The sequence below is a fragment of the Grammomys surdaster genome, unplaced genomic scaffold (genome assembly GCF_004785775.1).
Source record: "Grammomys surdaster isolate TR1022 unplaced genomic scaffold, NIH_TR_1.0 98, whole genome shotgun sequence".
Lineage (NCBI taxonomy): Eukaryota > Metazoa > Chordata > Mammalia > Rodentia > Muridae > Grammomys > Grammomys surdaster.
The window spans coordinates 5140394-5161577 of NW_021604577.1; the positions used below are offsets into that span (position 1 = coordinate 5140394).

At 40.2% G+C, this 21184-nt stretch overlaps 1 pseudogene; it reads right to left on the bottom strand.

Moving 5' to 3' along the window:
- Window positions 1-17639: 17639 nt before the first annotated feature.
- On the bottom strand, window positions 17640-19079 carry LOC114632924 (annotated as a pseudogene).
- Window positions 19080-21184: the final 2105 nt, after the last annotated feature.

The following is a 21184-nucleotide window of genomic DNA, read 5'->3' on the forward strand; positions in this document are numbered from 1 at the left end:
AAATAAAAATGCTATATACACACAATGGAGTAGTAATCTGTCTTGAAAAAGAAGACAGACACTTTAACTTCTGACAACACAGAATCCTTGAGAACATTATGCTAAGCGATAAGCCGATTTCACAAGGATAAATGCTGATTCCACTTTAGTGAGCCATCTATATAGTGAAACTTAAATATTATAGCTTATCTCATTGCTTTAACCCTCTTCTCAGTAGGTCACTTTGTAAAAGTATTTTTTATATGCCTGAACAATTGTCCTCTCAGAGGCTTACTGCTTCAGTCTGCCAGTCTAGGCCTAGTCCTGAAAGCTCCTAACCTCTGCACAATCTTACCTAGGCCTAGAATGTTTTCAGACTCTGAATCTTACTGCTGCATAAGCTCACCCTTTCTAGTTCTTTCTGAGCTCTGGCTGGCTTGTTCACCTCAGCTGTTCCAGCTGAAAGTCCTCTCACAGCCTTCGAATTGCTCTGCTTGGCCTCAAACTAACTCCAGCAATCACTTCTAATCTTTTTGCTCTTTCTAATTCTCTTGCTTGTTCTGTCTTTACCTGTATGTAGCCTGTTCTCTCTTTGGGCTATCTCTGTAAAACTCTCCTGGTAGAACTGCCTCCTCCTCCCTCACTGTGTTGCTTTACTCTCCCTCTCGACTCTACTGCACTGCTCTCCATATACATTACTGTATTCTTGTACCACGCCATCTTCCTCCTGTTCTGTCTCTACCTTAAGTAGCTTCCCGCTCCTCTCTCTTCTTCTGAGAGCTGGGCCCATCCTATTCTGTCAAATCTTTCTCTGATTTTCTGTTACTCGATTAGACATCACTTTCAAACATGGGTGCTCCCTTTTACAAACTAACTTTACCTTCATTGTTTGGGATTAAAGATGAGTACTAAGGGAGTGTCTGTATTCCAGCCAGAGGGATTAAAGGTGTGTAATAAGGGTCGAGCCACGCCACAACTAGAAATAGGCTCAACTATCCTGTCACACCATTTCTTTACGTCAGGCAAACGACTCAGCTTCCCGATTCACCTTCTATTTCTTTTCTTGACATCTTCGATGGGTTTTTGCAACTTCAGCTGGAGTGATATGGAAACTGAATCATAAGATTTGGTGATTAAAACACATTCACCTTTTTGTTTTCACTTTCTAAAAATTTTTATAATTTAAAAAAAGTCAACATACAAACGGATAGGTTTCATTATGCCATTCGAATTCACATTAGTCATTATACTTTTCTAATTCTCTTCCTCCCATGTTTCTCTCCTCTCTGCAAATAGTGACTCCATTTATTTTCACATAATATGTATTCCATTACCTTTTCTTCCCCTCTTTAACATCTGTACTCCCTCTTTCATAATGTCTTTGCTAGTTTCGTGATGTACACATATGTGGGACTGTGGAAATCCTGGGGTGTTTGGCCGCTCCCCCAGAGCCCAGAGACCTGACACACAGTAAGTAAGGCCCAGGTAGAGGGCGGGGAAACAGGTCTCTGCCTCAAGATTTACCTAAAGGCTCTGGCCCCGCCCCTCTCCCACTTTCAATATAAACAAGCCCCTTCGGGTATTTTGTGGGAGAGCATGCCACCGTTCAAACTCGTCCCCATGTCAATAAATCTGCATGCCTCTAACTCTTAGAACTCTGGACCCAGAACTCTGGGGGGGGGGAGGGAAGCTCATCACGGAAGCGGGTGGCTCGACCTCTTTCCCCATACCCTCGGTTCACCAGCGGTCTGCGCGCGCTGTTGAGTCTCACTGGGGAGTGCCATAGCGCGAGGCAAGCAAGCCTGTGCCCTGCCCATGCCCCGCCCCCCCGCATGAGTTTTGACCTGCACACATACATTATACACATATAATTTAAATGTGAAAGAACATATGTGACATTTGTCTGAGTCTGGCTTATTTCACTTTTCAGTTCCATACATTTTTCTTATAAATGTCATTTTATTTTTTCTTTATGGCTGAATAGAAGTTCATTATATATATTACCACATTTTATTCATCTGTCTTGTTTATGGCTATCCAGTCTGGATCTATCTCCTGGCTATTGTGAACAGTGCAGCAACTGATGTGTGTGTGTGTGTGTGTGTGTGTGTATATATATATATATATATATATATGTACAAAATTTGATACAAGGTCTTTCTACATAGCACTGACTGTTCTGGAAACCTCCCTGTATACCAGGTTGGTCTCAGACTCCTGAGTGCTGGGATTAAAAGCATGCACCACCATCACCACCACCTGATTTTTTAAGTCTTGACCTTCAAGTACACACATCACATGGTGCCATCTTCCTCCACTAGTTTTGTTTCATTCCATGCTCTCACTTGCGGACGGCTTCAACCATGTGACCATTCCCTAGTTCTGTAACATATGCCCTACTTTCCTAAAGGACCCTTCTCAAACTTTCTCTTTGGCATAAGCCTCAATGTTTCTCGTCTTCTGTCTTGTAAACCTGTTCTCGGTCATTGGCGTCTATTCTTCTGTGATACTTTGTTTAGGGCTAGTGCTCTAAGACTTGTGCTCACAGATTTGTGAATTCTATCATGGTTTATTAGTATGCTGTGGCTTCTGTAACAAATCATCACAGACTGGTCGCTTAGCAACAGGCATTTATAGCTCAGAATTTTGAGCTAAAAGTCCAAGATCAAGGAGTTAACTGGTTTGATTTTCCCAAGGCCCCTCCCTCTCTCCCTCTCTCCCTCCTTCCATCCCTCCCTCCCTCTCTCTCTGTGAGGGTCACTCTTAAGGTCTTCAGATAGCATTTTCCTTTCCTGGGGTTCTTTTGTGTGCTCAAATTTCTTTTTCAGATTAGATGCCCATTTGAAGGGTCTTACTTCACTTTTTTCAACCACAGCTGCATTCTGTGGTATCCAGGGTTGAGCTTCAAAGTATTGAGGCAGTGAGCAATATTCAGCCCAAAAAAGTTTGAAGCTTTGTAATTACAACAGTCTAGGAATCTGTAATTTCAGTGCACACAAGGGTAAGTCTGTGCAACCCGCCATGGTCATTACCCAATCCGGCAGCATCATAGACAGACCACTTGTTGAATAAATGCACACTTAGTAGGAGAGCCTGGTAGAGTGGATAACATCATAGTGCACTGCAAATGGCAGGTGTGACTAATAGTGGTGATGAAAAACAGATGGCTTTGCTAACTCAGGATCGTGCTTGAGTTGTACTGAGACTCTTGTTATCTTTAAAAGCATCGACTTTTGAGCTCCTAGTTGCTGATTTAAATACTTGATCTCCTGTACCAGACTTTAACCAAGTAACGACAGTACTAGGCAAAATAGCAGTAGTACAGCTTCAGTAATTAGTAATTACCGATTTAATTTAAAATGGGTGTATTTGTGGCGAGGAAATTAGTATAAATAAAATTACGTAAAATTTCTTTAAACGGCAATCTTTACTCATCTGTTAGTTCAGGGAAAATTGGTTCAATCCTTGCCAGTTTTGTGCATTTGCCATTCACATCAGCCATATCTCATTGTTTCACTGCTTGAATGCTTGAAACCCTTGTCTCCAATCACACTAACCTTCATTCTTTTTTAATTGATTGGTTTACCTTAAAATTGGAAACATGTAAGAGATTTACTTTTAGTTCACGTATATGTTTGTGTGCTGGTATGTACAAGTGCCTGAAGAGGCCAGAAGAGGGTGTTGCATTCCCTAGAACTAGATTGTCAGACAGTTGTGGACAGCCTGATGCAGGGAACTGAGCTAGAGTCTTCTGCTAGAGCAGTTACCTGTTCTTAACCACTGAATCATCTTTCTGACCTCCCTGAATGTATTTAAAAGCAATATTAATACTCATTTTTCTTTCAAGGCAAACAAAAAAGTCTAGAAAAGTAAAGCGCATGAATACAACATGAGGGACAAACTAATAGGCCTTAAATATATATTATTTCCTGAACTCCTTTGTACACAGTTTTATAATAAATATTAGAGAATTTCAACTCTTATGATAAACAAAATATGAAGGACTTTTGTGTTTCATGTATATTTTTCAATAACAAAGAGCTAGGAAAATTACTAATGAAAGCAAGAATTGATACTTCCAATAACAAAATAAAAACTAAGGATTGCTTACATGAGGGGCAAGAGATACAACTCTGTAGTGAAAAGTTGAGGGTACTTGCTGCTCTAGCCGAGATCCTGGGTTTAGGTCCCTGCATACACATTGCCTGTCTCAGAACCCCTTTAACTCAAGATCCAAAGGATGTAATGCTCTTTTCTGGCCTCTATGGGCACCAGACATATACATGGTACACTTAAATGCATTCAGTCCTTTTCACACATATAGCACTCTTTGTGGCTGGGATCCCAGAAGCCTGACTTGGACCAAAAGGGAATGAAGGATAGACATACAAACAGGAAATCTGGAGTCAGGTGGGTGGTGTGCACTTTGATAGACTGGCACTAAACTATACAACACGCCCTCGCCCCAATGTTAGTGTTTATATTACAAGGAGAGGAGTTAGCAAGTCTGGGTAGGAGGTCTCTGTAGAGATTGGGTAACCTGTCAGGGTCTTAGCCTTGACTAAATCCCTCTTTCCCTATCTCAGCAGCCACTCCCTGTCTTTCTCCCCATCACTGTACCTCACTGTGAAATTTGCCCCCCCCCATTCATGGCATTTTGATTGGTATCATCATTATGCAGGTTTTATTAGGAACAATAGGAAACACTATTATTCCTATTTCATGCATGTAGCATCCCTGCCATGTCTAGAAGGTTCTATCCCAGCTGGCGGTTGGTCCTCAGCCTTTTACAATAGTTCTTTTCCCTCTTCCAAGGAGTTGTAGATGTACTAGTTAGGGGTGAACTCCCCATGGCCATTTTTCTCCTGCTTTTTTGCCAGCTGTATAGCTCGGTTGTGGCCTCTGTCTGTTGCAAGAATAGATTTCTTTGGTGAAAGGTGAGAGTTATACTTATCTATGGCTATAAGGTTAAGTATTCAGAATATGGAAACTACATTAATTTAGAAAAATGGAAGTAGTATGTTCACTAGTGTCAATGATCCCACCATCCACAACTAGTTAGCCAGGTTTGTTGTAGCGGTTATGAAAGATAAAGAACACTAAGAATGTTTGAAAAATCCATAGGGAATAATTATTTCATAAGCTTACTTAAATACTTATAATGTACACACACACACACACACACACAATAAAGTTATACCACATGAAATGACAATGCTAGCCCCAAAGCCAAAGATTATCTAACTAAAACACTAGTACCAGGCAAGGAAAACTTCCCCTTGAGTTGTTGGCCAGGGGAGTCCAAGTGACTCCCAAACTATTAGTCTGTTGCCATTGTTGTTGATTGAGATCCTATTGCTGAAAACACCACACACTTCAGAATTAGACTTGGAGGAATCAAACTGGAAATGACCTGGATGTCTCCTTGAGGACAAGCTCTCCTAGGATTGAAAGGTACTATGGAAGCTGACAAGAGAAAGTAGCCATCATCAGCCCTACTCAGCTATAAAGCCTGATAACAACTACATTGACTGGCCTGGCTAGATATTCCCACCTCTATCTTTGGAGTAACCAATTTAATTTAATTGGACTTAAGGTCTGCTCATGTCTGAGTTTTTATTTTGACCAATTTGCTTGAAAATATATTTCATCGTCTTCACCACTAGATGTCAGGGTTGCTTCACCATGAACACATCATAGTACCCTGAGTGCCCCGAAGTATTGTATAACTACCAGTCATTGCTAGGTACCCTTATTAGTTTCAGAGGGTCAGAAAAGTTCTTTTAGCATCAAAGAACTGAGCAAGACATTACCTCTGAGTAGGTTAAACAGAAAGCACACAATCTTTTTTTTATTAAGCAAAAGAAAGATAAAGGCAAGAAGTTCAAAAGAGTCAAAGGTAATTTTTGCCTAACAAAACCAACCACCTTCGTACACTGAATGTCTTCGTGTGCTACAAGAATATGTTAAGTACTTTACACATATTCTATTTAATGTTTCCTTAGAACAACTGCAGCAGGATGCTCACTCTTAGTATCTTCACATTTTACAGTTGAAGTGTTCAAGGCACAGAAAGGTTAAATAGTTTGCTCAGAACCATTAGACCAGAAAGCAATAGAAAAATCACTTAAATATAAGACATTTTCCTAAATTTTGCCTTTAACTAAATACTTTGTGGTCTCATAATTACAATGAAGAGAATATTTGTTAAAACTTATGCATATCATTGATATTTTAAAAAGAAACATTTAAGTATTACTGAAAATATAAACTACACATTTGTGAATTATTACTGTAAAATTCCATAAAATATGAAATTTTATTTTTTTGAACATTTTCACAAGACGTTAACTCTTTCTCCTGTTCCTGGATTGCTCATCAGTTACAAATGGTTGTTTTCAAATCGAGAATCCCTTCAGGAAAGTATGCTAGTGACATTTCTTCAGATGTTGTCTATGGCGGATTCTCTCAGTGGTGGGTAGCAATGACAGGAAATAGCAATAAAAGTTCCTTTAGGTGAATTGGTTTCATTTTCTAGAACTGGAGAAAAAATAGGTTTCAGTTTAGTGTCAACACTCAAATTTGAAGGCATTACCCATATGACCTTTTTTATTTGAAGATAATTTGTTTTGGTGTGGTAGCTCATATCTGGAATAAAAATTTAGTTCATATTTAGTCAATTTTCTTGTTAAAAACAAAAGCAAAGTGGTAGATTCTATAATCTGTTGCTACATTTATCTAATATTTATTTATTACATGTGTGCTCCCAACATACATGTGCCATGATGTGTGTGTCTACCATACAGAGGACAACTTGAAAATGTTCTCCCTTTCCATCATCTGGTTCTTAGATTGAACCTGGGATGCCATGCTTGATGGCAAACACCTTTACCCATTCCGCCATTTTGTTAGTCTCTGTTACTGATTTTAATCCAAGTGTCTTTACCATTATGATTGATTTCTTCAGATTCATTGGTTTTTTTTTTTAAAGGCAAGACTGCCTTGTACAAAGATTTGCATGAATTTTATGAATGTTGAACATTACTGAACTCACATAATCCTGATTAGATACCGAATGCCCAAATAAACAACTCTAGTGCTATAGCCACACAAACTTTTCTTTCAGGACACTTTTCACATTGTAGTTTCTTTTATTTTATTAATCATTTTATTCGTTTACATTTCAAATGATGTATCCCTTCCCAGATACCCCTCCACAACTCCCCCATCCCATCCCCCTCTCCCTCTCCATTGTCTCTATGAGGATGCTCCCCCACTCCTCCCCCACTCCCACCTCTCCGTTCTAGTATCCATATTGTAGTTTCTTTACAAATATATTCAATGCTGTTTAAAATAGTTTACAAGGTCCGTGAGAACCTTTGAATCCTATTATCCTTTTATATTGGAATGATATCAGCATGTGCCTTTAAAATGTAAATTTTGTGGAGTGGCTGTATAGAAGGTTAGATAGATATGTTTTGCTGATCATGGCTTGTCTTTGTCCAAAGGATGTGAAAAGCTTAACAAACCATGAACCTTGTGTATCACACGCTTTGATCTTCAGGTCTCCACCTTGCAAATACGCTGGTGACAATGGTGGCTAAACTGATTAGTTAATTCCCTGAGGTTTGGACCTCTAAATCTAAACTCATATTGAGATGAAAAAAATGTTAATATCTTGCTTTCAGGAATGCGTGTGTGTGTGTGTGTGTGTTTGCATGTGGTGTGCCTGTACATGTGCATGTATCTGTAACAACCCTGGCTCTCCCCATCCCCTGGCTCCTCAAGATAGTTGATGGTTCTTCCTTACTGAACAAGAGTCCTGGTCTGCCTTCTTCTGACTATATGGCTGCTGGCATGTGTAGGTTCATACAGGCTAATCCAAAATTACAACAGATGATGTGGATATTGACTTGAAATCAGAATGTGGAAGTTTTACTAAAAGAAAAACCTGAAGTTCATGAGGTGGTATACTATGTAGTGCATACTGATTCTGGTTAAATCCACTTGGCAACAAGTCATAGCTATGACATAGGTACCCTGCATGTTCAGCAGGAGATGGCCAACAGGAAACAATTCAACTGCATTTTTAGATAGTTCTTGTCTCATAATGTCCTGTCAGGACTTTTCTCCCTGATTTTTATTTTACTATTAATTAATTAATTTATTAATGTGGGCTTAGAGTGTTTCAAAACCCACTTTATTAGGGGTTCTTAAATGCTTCAACCCCTTCTAACCCACTGACCAAAAGTAGAGGAATGTTGAGATTCCATGGGTATAGCTTCTGGCTCATACCTACAAGGCACAATCTCATAGTAGTTTTCCTAGTCCTCTGGCTCTTACTATCTTCCTGCCCCCTCTTCTGTGTTGTTCCCTGGGTCTTAGCTGTAGGGATTGGGTTGTATATGTATCTGTTGAGATTGGGCACTTCACAGTCAGGTTGTTGTCTGTATTTTGACCAGTTGTGGCTTTCTAAAAGACAAAACGGTCTCCTTTTGCTGCAAAAAAGAAGCTTCTGTGACAAAAGGTGAGGTCTGTGTTTATCTGTGGGTACAAAGATAGATATTTAGAATGCAGTTTGGAATATTACAGTCTAGGAAAGTGTCTAGTTCTTTCAAAATAAGTTCTCTCAGGTCTGTGCCCTCTTCGGCCATAGGTAGATGGCTAAGTTTGCAGTACCAGGCATGTTTCCTACCTGTTGAAAGGGTAGACAGTTAGACAGTAATTGGTGACCCTACAATAAAAGTGTCACTATTTCTACATTTTGGATATCTTGCCAGTCCGATACTGTTGTGGTTTATAGACTTTTACAGTTAAGTAGGAATCCTAAATGATCAACTCCCTTGGCAGCTTGCACAGCATTTTCCAATACTATGAGCGTCTCTCCTCAGGGAGGGGGCTTCCAGATCGGTTCCACCTTGGTTACTCCATGTCTGATGTCTGAAGTGCATCATGTCTCCAGCAATAGGATCTTCCCTTCAAATTCTAGGAGGTAACCAAGGGCGACGGCAGTAGTCTGTATTGTTTTGGGAGATTTTTGGACTCTCCTGACCCAGAGTTCAGGAGAGGTTTCTGCATGGTTCTAGGGCTTCTGTTAGTCTCATGTATGTATGTATGTATGTATGTATGTATGTATGTATGTATGTATGTATATGTATATATGCATGTATATATGTATACATACATGTATACACATGTATATATACATAAATACACACACACACACACACACATATATATATATGTATATATATATATAAATTATATGAAATTTTAGGTAGATATAAAATAGTTTCCCCTATGCCTTTTTAAAGCACCTTTGCTGTTATTTATCCATGAAAAATTTATTTTAAACAGACAGAAGAGTAGACGTTAAAAACATGAACTAAAATACAGCAATCTTCCGTATTTGTTATGTTCTCTATTTTTCCTGACCTTCAATTTTCTTTGAAGGCTCAAATAGCTTTGAAAAAGGTATTAAAGCTGTAGTTACTGGAGACAGTGGAGGCTCTGCTGGGAAGTTGGTCTCTGCTTGCTCTGCTTGTCCACTCTTTTCCTCCTACCCACTGATCTCCTTCCTCCTCTCCTCCAGCCTTCTCGGTCCTCTGCCACCCATCTGAGCTCTTTCCCATCCCACCACATCCACAGGCACATCTCATCTAGCTGCTTATTTTTGTACGTGGCTGTGAACCATTTGACTGAGGCCTTGCCAGTAACCAGAGTCTTTTGTGGAGAAACTGGCACGAAAGGTAGGAGAACTTTTAAGTTGTAGCTACTGCTTAAAAGTTGAGAAGAGCACGAGTGTACAGGCATACTCCAGAATTATATTTTGATTTAGTGACAATCAAATATTCTCCTCGTGTCTTCTCGTAAAAAAAATATATTTTCTGAAGGTAAATTCATTTACATATTTGAAAATTGATTTTGTTACATGTCTTTGTGGTTTGACTGCATATATGCTTGTGAACCGTGCGTGTGTCTGACGTCCAGGGAATCCAGAAGAAGGTGTTATCTCCTGGAAATAGAAAGACATATGGTTGTGAGTCACTATTTTGGCCCCTGGAATACACCTTGTGCCCTCTTAGTACAGGAAGTGCTCTTAACTGCTGAACTAGCTCTCTGGCCTATGAAAGTAAATTCTTACGGTCATCATATCATCATTGTTGTCATCACCATTATCATCATCATGATGTTAATGTTTCTTAACGACGTAATTTTATTTGTGTGTTCAAAAATCCCTTTGTTCCGTACTGCAGAGTCAATAATAGCCAGTGTGTTTAGTCTGTGCCATTTTTGTTTTTCTTTGAATTAACAATGTGTGGTAAATGTAACTCCAAACACGGTTTTTCTCTTGGCTGAAGATTTTGGCTCTAGGTGAAATAGATACTGCTGTGCTGACCCCGGGCTTTTAGAGCTCTGTTGTATAAGCTATAAATGGTTTCTTCACATGCTACTCACATCTCAAATGTTTTTGTTCACAAGGATCCCAGAATAATAAAATGTGCATCCAAGGCTTTGGCGCAGACAATGAAGATGAAAAGGAGAGAGTAGACTTCACCTCTGTATTAGGAGAGCTGAAAAAACAGAGGGAAGAAATAATGATGCAAACAACCCCTGGGCTGAGATAAAAATGGGGTGCTGTTTCCTCTGGACACCCCAAAACATTCAGTTGTGTAAGTCAGTGAATGACAGCAGATCCTCATGAAAGAATTTCTACAAATATTCCTTTCTTGAACTATCTCTCTTCGCTTATATTTTCTATAGCATCTGTCTTATGAATACTTTCTCTTTTTTTTAAGATTTATTTATTTATTTTATTTGTATGGATACACAGCAGCTGTCTTCAGATACACACTAGAAGAGTGCATCGGATCCCCTTACAGATGGTTGTGAACCACCATGTGGTTGCTGGGAATTGAACTCAGGACCTCTGGAAGAGTAGTCAATGCTCTTAATCATTGAGCCATCTCTCCAGCCCATTATTTTCCTTAGATTACACAGGAGAAAAGAAGGAAAACAGGAGCAGAACAGGAGCAAATGGATAGAGGAATACAATCAGTGGAACACAGCCACTCTGGGAAACGTTTAGCCATGGGTCCCAGTGGGATCAATTTTAGAGCTATATGTTCCAGTCTGTAGAAGAAACACATGACACAGTTCCCATGAGCACTTGCTTCTGTTGTTTATGCCTGAATGCCAAGTCTTTTCTTTATGATTCCATTGCCAAATATAAAATAGTCTTTATCGAAATCTTGCTCCAGCCTATTCCAGTGGCTTAGAAGACTGGAAAGACAAACAGCTCAAAGACAGTGGCTTTTACAGTCTATCTTGTCATTGTCAGACCCTTGATGTGCCAGTGTTGATCCAGCAGAGTCTACTAAGGAGAATTTTGACAAAATTACTAAGGTTGTTTAGGTAAAAGCCAGAGTTATAACCTTGAGCTCATGTGGCATTCAAAACTTTTAATCCCTAGTTTCCAGATGTTCTGTTTAGCATCCAAAACAGCAATGCAGACAAATGAACAACAGTAGCATGTAGATACTCAGAGAAAACAGCCCTCATAAGACAGGATTCTGACAAGTGCTGCTTGTTTCCGTCTTGGCCATCCTGCTCTCAGGAAAATCCTAATCATGGCCACATAAGTCATAATTACAAACCTAATGGTTGCTGTGTTCTGAATTTCAATAAGAACAAAATGACATGTTGAGAGTGAAGGAACAAGAGCACAAGGAAAGCACAGATGTCATCAGATAACAGCGACACACAGACTGTATGGGGAGAGTTGGAATTTACCATTTATTACTCAGTTTTCTAAACTGAATTTTAGTAATAACGTAATTTAAATAATATTGCGTTAAGTATATTGTTACCCTTTACTTGTATTCCCCCTCCCACACCACCATTTCCTTCTCTATCTGGGCATATATCTGGAAGCATATAACCGATTCTTATAGTAGGTCTACTTTTAGATTTTCTCGAGGACCCTTCATACTAATTTCGTAGTGGCTGTACTAGTTTTTTAGCCCATATTATTCACTGTTGAATATTTAGTTTTTAGCAGAACCTGGCACAGAATAACAGTATACATTTAGTAAATGAGTGTAATAACAAATCCTGGTATCTCTGCAAGTGTCCTAATGATGCTCTTCTACGCAGTACCCCTGAGCATATGACTTTGGATCCTTCATTTCAACTGGGTGTTACTGTGGTTTGGTTATGCAATGCCCTCCATGGGCTCATAGGATTATATGCTTACACCTAGCTTGTGGTACTCTTTTGAGAAGTTACAGAACCTTTGAGAGCTGGGGCCTAGCTGAAGGAAACAGGTTGATAGAGTGCTACTGCACCATGAGGTGCTGTAGCTTACCGCCACTTCCAGTCTGTTTTCTGGTTCCTATTCTGCTAGGATGTTAGTAAGTGAAAAGTCCCAGACACATACATCTACCATGGGGCCAGCTGCAATGATAGACTGTGTTTCCTCAAATTGTAAGCCAGATTAAGTCCTACTACCAGTTATGTTGGGTGTTTGATCACAGTCATGAGAAAAATAATGAATACAGGTCTCCTTCTGTTTCCCTTTCTTTCCCTTCAATTCTCTTTTCTTTCTGCTCTCCCAGTTTCCTTCCTTCCCTCTTTCTCTCCCCCTTCCCTTCCCTCTTTGCTGTTCATTCTAGAAACAGATACTTTCATTTTTCATACCAACCATCCTAGGTCATCAACTTCTTGCTTCAGGACTCTAGAAATGATCACAGAATTTCACATCCTCTGGTTAGTATCTGATCAAAGTGTGTGTGTGAGTGTGTGTGTGTGTGTGTGTGTGTTTTGAGACAGGGTTTCTCTGTATAGCCTTGCTGTCATGGAACTTGCTCTGTAGACCAGGCTGGGCTTGAACTCATAGAGATCCACAAGAGTCTGCATTCCAAGGGTTGGGACTAAAGGCTTGTGCCACCACTACTAACTCAAAGTATGCTTTTAAGGTAACAAATCTACACCACTCTCAACCATTCCTCTCTGAAACATCCCTATAGACATATCCACAGGCATGCATCAGCATCTCTTATGTGATTCTAAAGCCAGTGAGGTGAACTTAAACCATCACAAGTTCTTTGATAGTCTTTTATGTAACATTGCTAGAACCTGCACACCAGGAGCTTCATGTAAATTACACTTTACCATGCTCTTAGTATTATGCAGACTACACAGCTATTTTCAAGATTTACTTTATTTTAAATTATAAATTATATGCATGTGTGTGTAGATGTCTGTGGATGTGCATGTGGCAGTGTCTGCAGAGTCCAGGGGCATTGGGTTTCCTGAAGCTAAAGTTACAGTTGGAACCAAACTTAAGTCCTCTGTTAGAACACTTCTCACTTTTAACTACTGAACCATCTCTTCATGCCCTACACAGCTATTTACTGGATTCTCATTGGAAGAATTGTGAAGTTACAGTGAAATTTTAATACCCGTTGTTACATTCCCTACTTGAGGGCTCAGAAAATTAAATTGAGGGTGAACAGAAGAATAATAAAAAAATTAGGTAAGGCCATGAACTATTGCTATTTTTGGTTACATATACCGAGCTTCTTTTATATTTGAAGACTATTTTGTTGCATGTTCTGTACCTCAGTGCTATGTTACCTTTAAGAAAGGTTGAAAGAAGAAAGATGGGACCATAGTAGAAGAAAGACAGTTAGAGAGCAGGAGATGGATTTGAAGTTATTTTTATTTATGCATTATGTAAGTATGTGGCATATGTATTCAGGTGCCTGCAGAAGCCAGAGATGTCGATTCCCTGGAGCTGGAGGTACAGACATTTGAGAGCTGCCTGATTCTGATGCAGGGCAAGGACTCAGGATCTCTGGAAGAGCAGTGAACTTTCTTAACTGCCGAGATTGTATTTCTCCATGTTTGTCAAAAGACTTTAAAATATGGTTTTTTTAAAAAATATTTTGTATATGTATTTTATTCTATTTAAAATAGAATTTCTTGGGCTAAAAGGATGGATGTCCTTACAGAGGATCTGAGTTCAGTTCCCAGTACCTATAATAGGTGGCTAATATCCGCTTGTAATTCCAGTTTGAGGGGACTCCGATACTCTGATTGCTTTTGGAGCCAGCACAAACACACATGCATATACCCACACATGCCTGCATACAGCCAGAGTCACAGATAAATACACGTGTGCATGCACGTGTGCATATACATACACACACACAAATACAAAAAATTTTAAAAGTTTAGAATTTCTGATTCATGAACTTCAAGTTGCTTTCTGTTGCAGCATCATGATGTCTGATTATCCTTGGTCCCCTTGTCTTCCTATATTATTGTTGTTCACAACATTGTATTATAGGTGTGCGTTCTTTAATGGCTGCTTAAAAATCCTTGAAAAATATATTCTTATACTTTTTGCATACCTGAAAACATTTTTATCTCATATTCATATTTGATTGAGAGTTTTGTTTGCTATAGCATTCTCAATTAAAAATGTTTATCACTTAGAATGTTCCAAACAATTGATTTCCTATATTCCAGGTTTCAGCACTGCTAATGAGAAATGCTATTCTGTTTCCCACGTCTTGCAAATTATAATTCTATCTATCTATCTATCTATCTATCTATCTATGATTATATCTGTATTTATTGAATATTTTTCCTGTCTACTTTTCTATGATTTTTTTCCCTCAGTGTTTTGAATTACGCAGTGGTAAATCTTGGTGTATATGTGTATGCATATGTATGTGCACGTATGTGTGTGTGTGTGTGTGTGAGTGTGTATTTATAGCATTGTATAGCTTAGTTTTGCCTTGTAATATAAAACAGATTATTCAGTTCTGGAGCTTTTGCTTGAGTTACTTGATTCCGTCCTTCCTTTTAATTTTTTTCCTCCTGCCCTTCCTCTACCGTTAATCAGATAATGACTGTCCTGAAAAGCTCATTTAAATATTTTATCTTTATAACATTTTTTCTACCTCTTGATTTTTTGGATCTGTTTGCTAGGAGACTTTCACAGTCACCTTTCAGAGCATTTAAAGATGTTTAATGTTTATTCTCCTGTTTTAATTTATAAGGACATTTTCTTTTCATTATGGGAAAATTTATTCTAATTTTGTTTTTAAAAATGATTGCTCTTCCTTCTCTCTTTTCTGATATTCCTTGCAGTTCAGTTTCACATCCTCTGCTGTCTTTTCATCTAGGGCGGTGTTTTCTGCCGTTTCGTTTCATTCTTCCATTCATGCCGTTTCTGAACCTCTCATGAGTCTTGCATGTCCATTCACAACTATGGACAGACCACTGGTCGGGAATATCCTGTGTCTCAGACCAGGGTTTCCTCGCAGGTAGGTATTGTCTTAGGCAGTAGGAAAGGGAACATCAGGAGTGCCTTCAGAAATTAATATCCATTTATAAAGACAGAAAAGTAAAGTTTCGTAGTGTCAATTCAACAATTCTCTGCAACATCTGTGATAAATATGGGCTGTAATGGACTTTTTAAAGAAAAGAACGGTTGTGTTGAACCATTTCAAACAATGGCGCGTGCTATGCTTAGTATTTCAGGGATAGGAAGACATGAAATTACTTGTGATTCAAGTCTTGCACCTGCTTTTAAGGGCTTTAACTGTCTTCGACTTCTTTTTGACCTCTCTTCTTAGTTATTTTCTGCCATTAACTATGTTAATAGAAATAGAAATTGCCCATACCCACTATTGCCAAATGAGATGGAGTAGAGCGAAATGAGGCTTTGTGACCCAAATCAAATAAATGCTCCACCAAGAAGGAAGTCTGCTTCTGCAGGACGGAAGCCACTGGAAGCGGGGAAAGGGGATTGTCTCTCACTGTCTGTTTCCTTATGACGCTTCGTTCTCCCAAAGTATGCTCAAATAACAACAACAAACAAACAAAAAACCCCCAACCACCCCACAAAAACAAACAAAACTCCCCCCACACATGTTATAATATTTTTAATAAAATTTATGCAGGTCCCACAGCAGCTGGGACGATGTGGAGGTGGGGGAGGGGAGCTTATTCTGACTGTTACTTGTCTGTGGAATCTATTTCCCTAATTGGGGTGACTTCTCTGGCTTCAGTGGGAGAGGATGTGCCTAGTCCTGCAATGACTCTTAAGAATTCTTTCATCTTAAGTAGTCAGAGGCCAACAAGCCTGGAGATCAGAATTCTGGCAGCACCATGAAGGAAAAAATTAGTTTGTACCATCATTTGGAATTTTCTATCATTACAATAGACATTGAAACCACGTGTTCCCCGCTATCTCCGAGTGATATAGAAGAGAATAAAGCAATGCTGACTTGAAAAGTTTTTTTTAGAAAAGTATTAGAAAAAATTTACTGGTGCATCCTGGTACTGTGCAAGCCGATAGTTATTGTGCTGACGATTACATGTACGTCGATGTATCATGTGCACCCTGTTATTTCTTCTTTTTCACTTGGCCCTTTTCTCTTGAGATGCAGGTTTTATCTCTGTTTCTAGATCTTTATCTCATTCTTCTATACCCGCTAGCTCAGATTTGTTTTCTGTAAGTGGTCCGCTCCTGCACAAGATGTGGAAGGGGGTAGGCGAGCAGAGTTCTGAACATGGCTGCTTGCACTGAGGGAGGGTACCTGGAGAGTTCACACATCCATTTGTACCCTTTGTATGCAGCGCTTCAATTTCATCCCAATTTCTTTATTTCTCAGTTTTGTACTCGTTAAAAAAAAAGGAATATATGCCACCTTATGGATCATAGCTTATGAGGAAGACTGACAAATTTGAGTCATCTTCCTAGTCCAACAGTAAACTGATTGGTAGAATTGGTAGGTTGGAAGAGTGAAAAGAATTTTAAAGAACTCAAATCATTCATCCAGCTCCGGTGGGCTTTGGAAGAAATAAGGATGTGAGAATCTCCTGAGCTCTCTCTGGGTTGGGTCAATGACATAAAATGAATGGAAAAAGTAATTTGGGGCATACTTTTCTGGGATGGGAAATACAGAAGGAACAGTTAAAAGCTGTAGAAAAGGATAACCGGATTAAGGCAGTTTGAGTTTTATGTGCACAAAAGCAAAACGGGAAGATTTTGTTCCAAAAGACATCCTATGTATTCTGATCAGGTTCTAGTGACATATTGTAACAGAATAAAACCAGGTGACTATAAAGAACTCCCGTACTGTCTTTAGCATGGCTCAGCAGGCAGAGTCGGTCATAGAGAGAGTGAGCCAAAGTTGATGCCATTATTCACACAGGTCAGATTTGTGCCACAGTGCCTTTTGTCCTAGCTGCAGACTTCTCTCCTTGTAGCCTCTGATCTCTTGGCATCTCAGTGTTCTTCAGAGACATTGTGACATTGTGACAAAATAAAAACAAGAGGTGTTGTGAGGGGAAGTTTGGCTGAAGCCAATGCTCCGTGGACAGCATTGTCAGTGACTTGTACTGGTAATCTTAGCCCTAAGGTTTATTTTCTAATTGACTATTTTTACTTATTTACTTATTTCTGAGAATAAAAGCTTTCAGTAAAGAATTACAGTTTTTATTTGCAGAAGCTGAAACTGGTCGTATCAGTTATCAGCTCAGAACCTGGGCTCCCGTGGGATCCACTGCATAAAATGAGTCTTGCCAGGTTTGGGGGTCTTTTCTAAGCCTTGGATTTATTATCTCTGGAGGCGATACTCTTAAAGCAATAGCTGGCCAAGGTGGTGGATCTGATTTCCCTGGACCTGCACAGTCTTTGCCCCAGGGACAAGGGAGTCGATGGTGCTGGCCTGACATCTCTGCTGGAGAATGGCAGCCACTGAGCATGGATATAGACCATAGGTCTCCAAGTTCTGGACCACAGTCACCTTTTTATTACAATTTTATTCTGTGTAAGGATGATACCAGTTGGACAGAGTTTCCCTTTCTTTAGAATGGGTTCCTGGCCAGGAAATGTCACTTGGTAGGCAGGCTGCAGATTTTTCAAACACTGGGTCAGGGGACAGTCCCTCAGATGCCTCATGACCAAGTGCTCCTCATTGTTCTCTAAGATGCAGTCTTATAAGGTAGGATCCAACTTCACCGGATTTCTGTTGTCTGCATCCACCAGCTTGTTTCTCTTGGCGTAGTCAATGACGATCCTTTGAACCTCATTTCCCTCAAGGGCGCTCTCGTTCTTGTGGCCAGACTCCAGGAAGAGCTGGGTCATGCTGGCAGGGACACAGTAGAGGGATTTTATATCTGGAGTGAGACAGGGCTGTTTCCTGCTGCCTTCCTGGACAGTCACTCCGGTGCCTCCAGTCCACAGACACAATACTCTTCACCCCGCTCTCAGCTCCTTAACCTGGACAATCGGCTCCTGCTGCATGTGGTGCAGGAACTTAAACAACTTTTTATAGCTTGATTTCTTTATATCCAGTTGCTGTCCTCCAGGGCAACAGGAAAATATGTGATTGCCAAGGAGTGTGCTGATGAACAAAGAGAGGTCAGCTTTTTTGACTCGACTCTTCAAGGCATGTAGGAAGCACTGCTGAGACAGCTCGTCCATTTGCTCTTGAAGGGGCTTACCATCCAATGAATCTTGGCCCAGGATCCTGGAGCTGGCGTTTTCAGAGGCTTCAGGGGGAGGAACCTTCCCATTCTCTCCCTCCAGGGCCAGGGTTTCCACGCAGACCAAGGTCTGCCTTCTCTTTGTTGCTATCTGGTGGATCCACTGAGAGTGAGGCCTGAAGCCAGCATCTGAATTGTAGACATGGCAGCCACTTCGATTGCTGAGAGCTCTGTTCTCAATAGTATCTGAGGCAGACCAATAGGGGGCGCCACTACCCCTGGAAGCATCAAATCTGCCCCCCCCCCAGTTTTTTTTTTCTTCAGTACTAGAGTTTTTGCTTGTTTGTTCTGTTGGATACAAATTTTTCTCCAGTTCAAATAGGATGGGGTTACCATCACTTGTATACAGTCACCGCATCTCCTTTGTGAACATACAACTTCACGTTTAGCTCTTCTTTTCCAGGTATCAATTCAGAGACCTGATCTGTTCCAAAGGTGGGGAAAACAGCTGTAACATTAGCTCGAAGTTTTCTCCTGTCCGCTCCCTTGATGGCTGTGTTGGACTTGACCCGAAAGGCCTTAGCGAACATGTCTGCTGGAGTAGCCCAGGAAAGAGAAGAGCACAGATGACAGGGACGGTCAACAAAATGAGGGTGTGGCAGCTCCCCAGCCTTCAACCCTGGAGGTAGCCATCCTGAGGACTCAGGGCCAAAAAGCTTTCAGGTAGGAACCCGAGTAGGGTGCTTGCTGGCCTGCCCTAGTCCTGGAACTGTAATTGACTATTTTAAAAAGAGAAGCAAACCTTGGTTGCGCCTTTTGCAAAGAAATAGGCTGATGATCAAAACGGAACAAAATGCAACTCAGTCTTTTATTTTTTTTCCACCTCGAGTAGCAAGGCCTTTCCACGACATTTTATTTCTGTAATCTCCAAACTTCTATGCGAGCAGTTTCTAAGTAAGACGGGATATCTGCGTTATTGTCTGGACTTCTTTTATGTATTTGAACATTAAAATGCAAGCTTATAGCTTTAATCCCCAGTTTTGTTTCTACAAGCGGTTATTATACAAGTGTCATTTTCAGATGTGCACAAGGCTTAGTCTGTCAGAAGTGGCTCGGGGATTATCAAAATGTAATTATCCCTAACTTTTTAATTTAAAGGAACAGCTAATATAAGCAAATGAACTTAGACTGTTGAGAAGGTTTTGCCTATGAACAAACTTTGCATTTAAATGCACAGACTGGAAGTCTAACGATATTTTCTGACTACCTCCCCCTTCTCCTGTATGTACAGATATTATAACTCTTAAGCCGAAAGCAGGTATCATCGGAAGTATAGATGTGAGTTTTAGATGTGATAATATTCAGGCTGGGCAAGAATACACTCTGATAAACGGACATGTACCAGACGTGTAGGGCCCTGGTGTGATGGAGTTGAGCAGTTGGTAGGCTGCAAAAGGAAGAGAAAGCTCTGAGAAAGGCGGGCAGTTGGGAGAAATAGGACTTTTAAGGTTTTCAGAACCTGTTTTTCACAAGATGTGAAAATGGAAACGGGACTCTGGAGGGTGTTCTCCTCCAGCTCCGTCAGGGGTCACTTTTCATTGCACTGGCCTGGGTGCGCTAAGTGGGGATGGATAGAAGAGGCTTGCTGATTTTAAGTACTGCACACTGATTTGGGAGGTGGAGAGCCCTGACTTCGCCACTTTTCAGCTCTGTAAGTTGGCAGGCGGTTTAACTGCCTTAACCTCTCAACTTCCTAACCTAGAGTTAGGATAATATAAATCTCATGGGGTTGTTTCAATAGTTAGCTGCAATGGTGTATATTAGAAACTTTCAAATGGCCCACGGGAAAATGCCATGAATGCTTGCTGGCGTGGCTTTTAAAGTGTGGCTACGGTTTTAAAGGTAATAAGGAGACCCAAGAAAAGATTCAGGTATCCTGAAGCAAGAAATGAGAAGAAAGAACGCATTAACTAGTGAAGCATTAGAGACTGTTGTAAGGTGATCTAAGTAAGCCATTCTAATTGCTACAAAAAATTTGAGCCGATAGGGATTTTTTAAATCTAACTGATCAGGTTAGCCAGGAAAAGATGTGGCACTTAGAAAGAAGCAACAACTGATTGGAGAGTGAAGCAAAGAAAGAGCCTAGACCTGATGAGCTTGGTCAAGTGTGGGTAAGGAGGAAAACTGGACAGGAAGCCAGGGAGTGAGGAAATTCTGAACTGCACTTCCTTAGGTAATGTGTTCAGTCAGTGTTGTTTTTGCTGGGACAAAACCATATACGCAAAGAAAAATAGTGTCCAGCAATCTTTACATTTTATCACAGAGGGAAGTAATTGCAGCTCGATATGTTTCCAACTTTATGTAGAATATGAAGTGAAAACCTCCAGAGGCGCAGTCACTTCCTTTACACAGAACAAACGCTTTGCCTGGTGGTATGAATGCCGAATGTTCACAGGGTTAGGTTTTAGTGGATTTGCTGAGTGTTTTCTTATCTTTCGCCTACGTTGTTGCCCTAAGTCACTATAACATATGACAAGGGCTTGCTTTTCACAGCTGGTTATAATACTTGAAAGGCAAATGCCAGGAAAGTAGCATATGTTGATAATATCATATTAAAGTGCAAAGTGATAGGGATGGGACATATTCTGTATGTTAATATCACTGAGGGCAAAAAAGACCATTTGGCATCTGACAG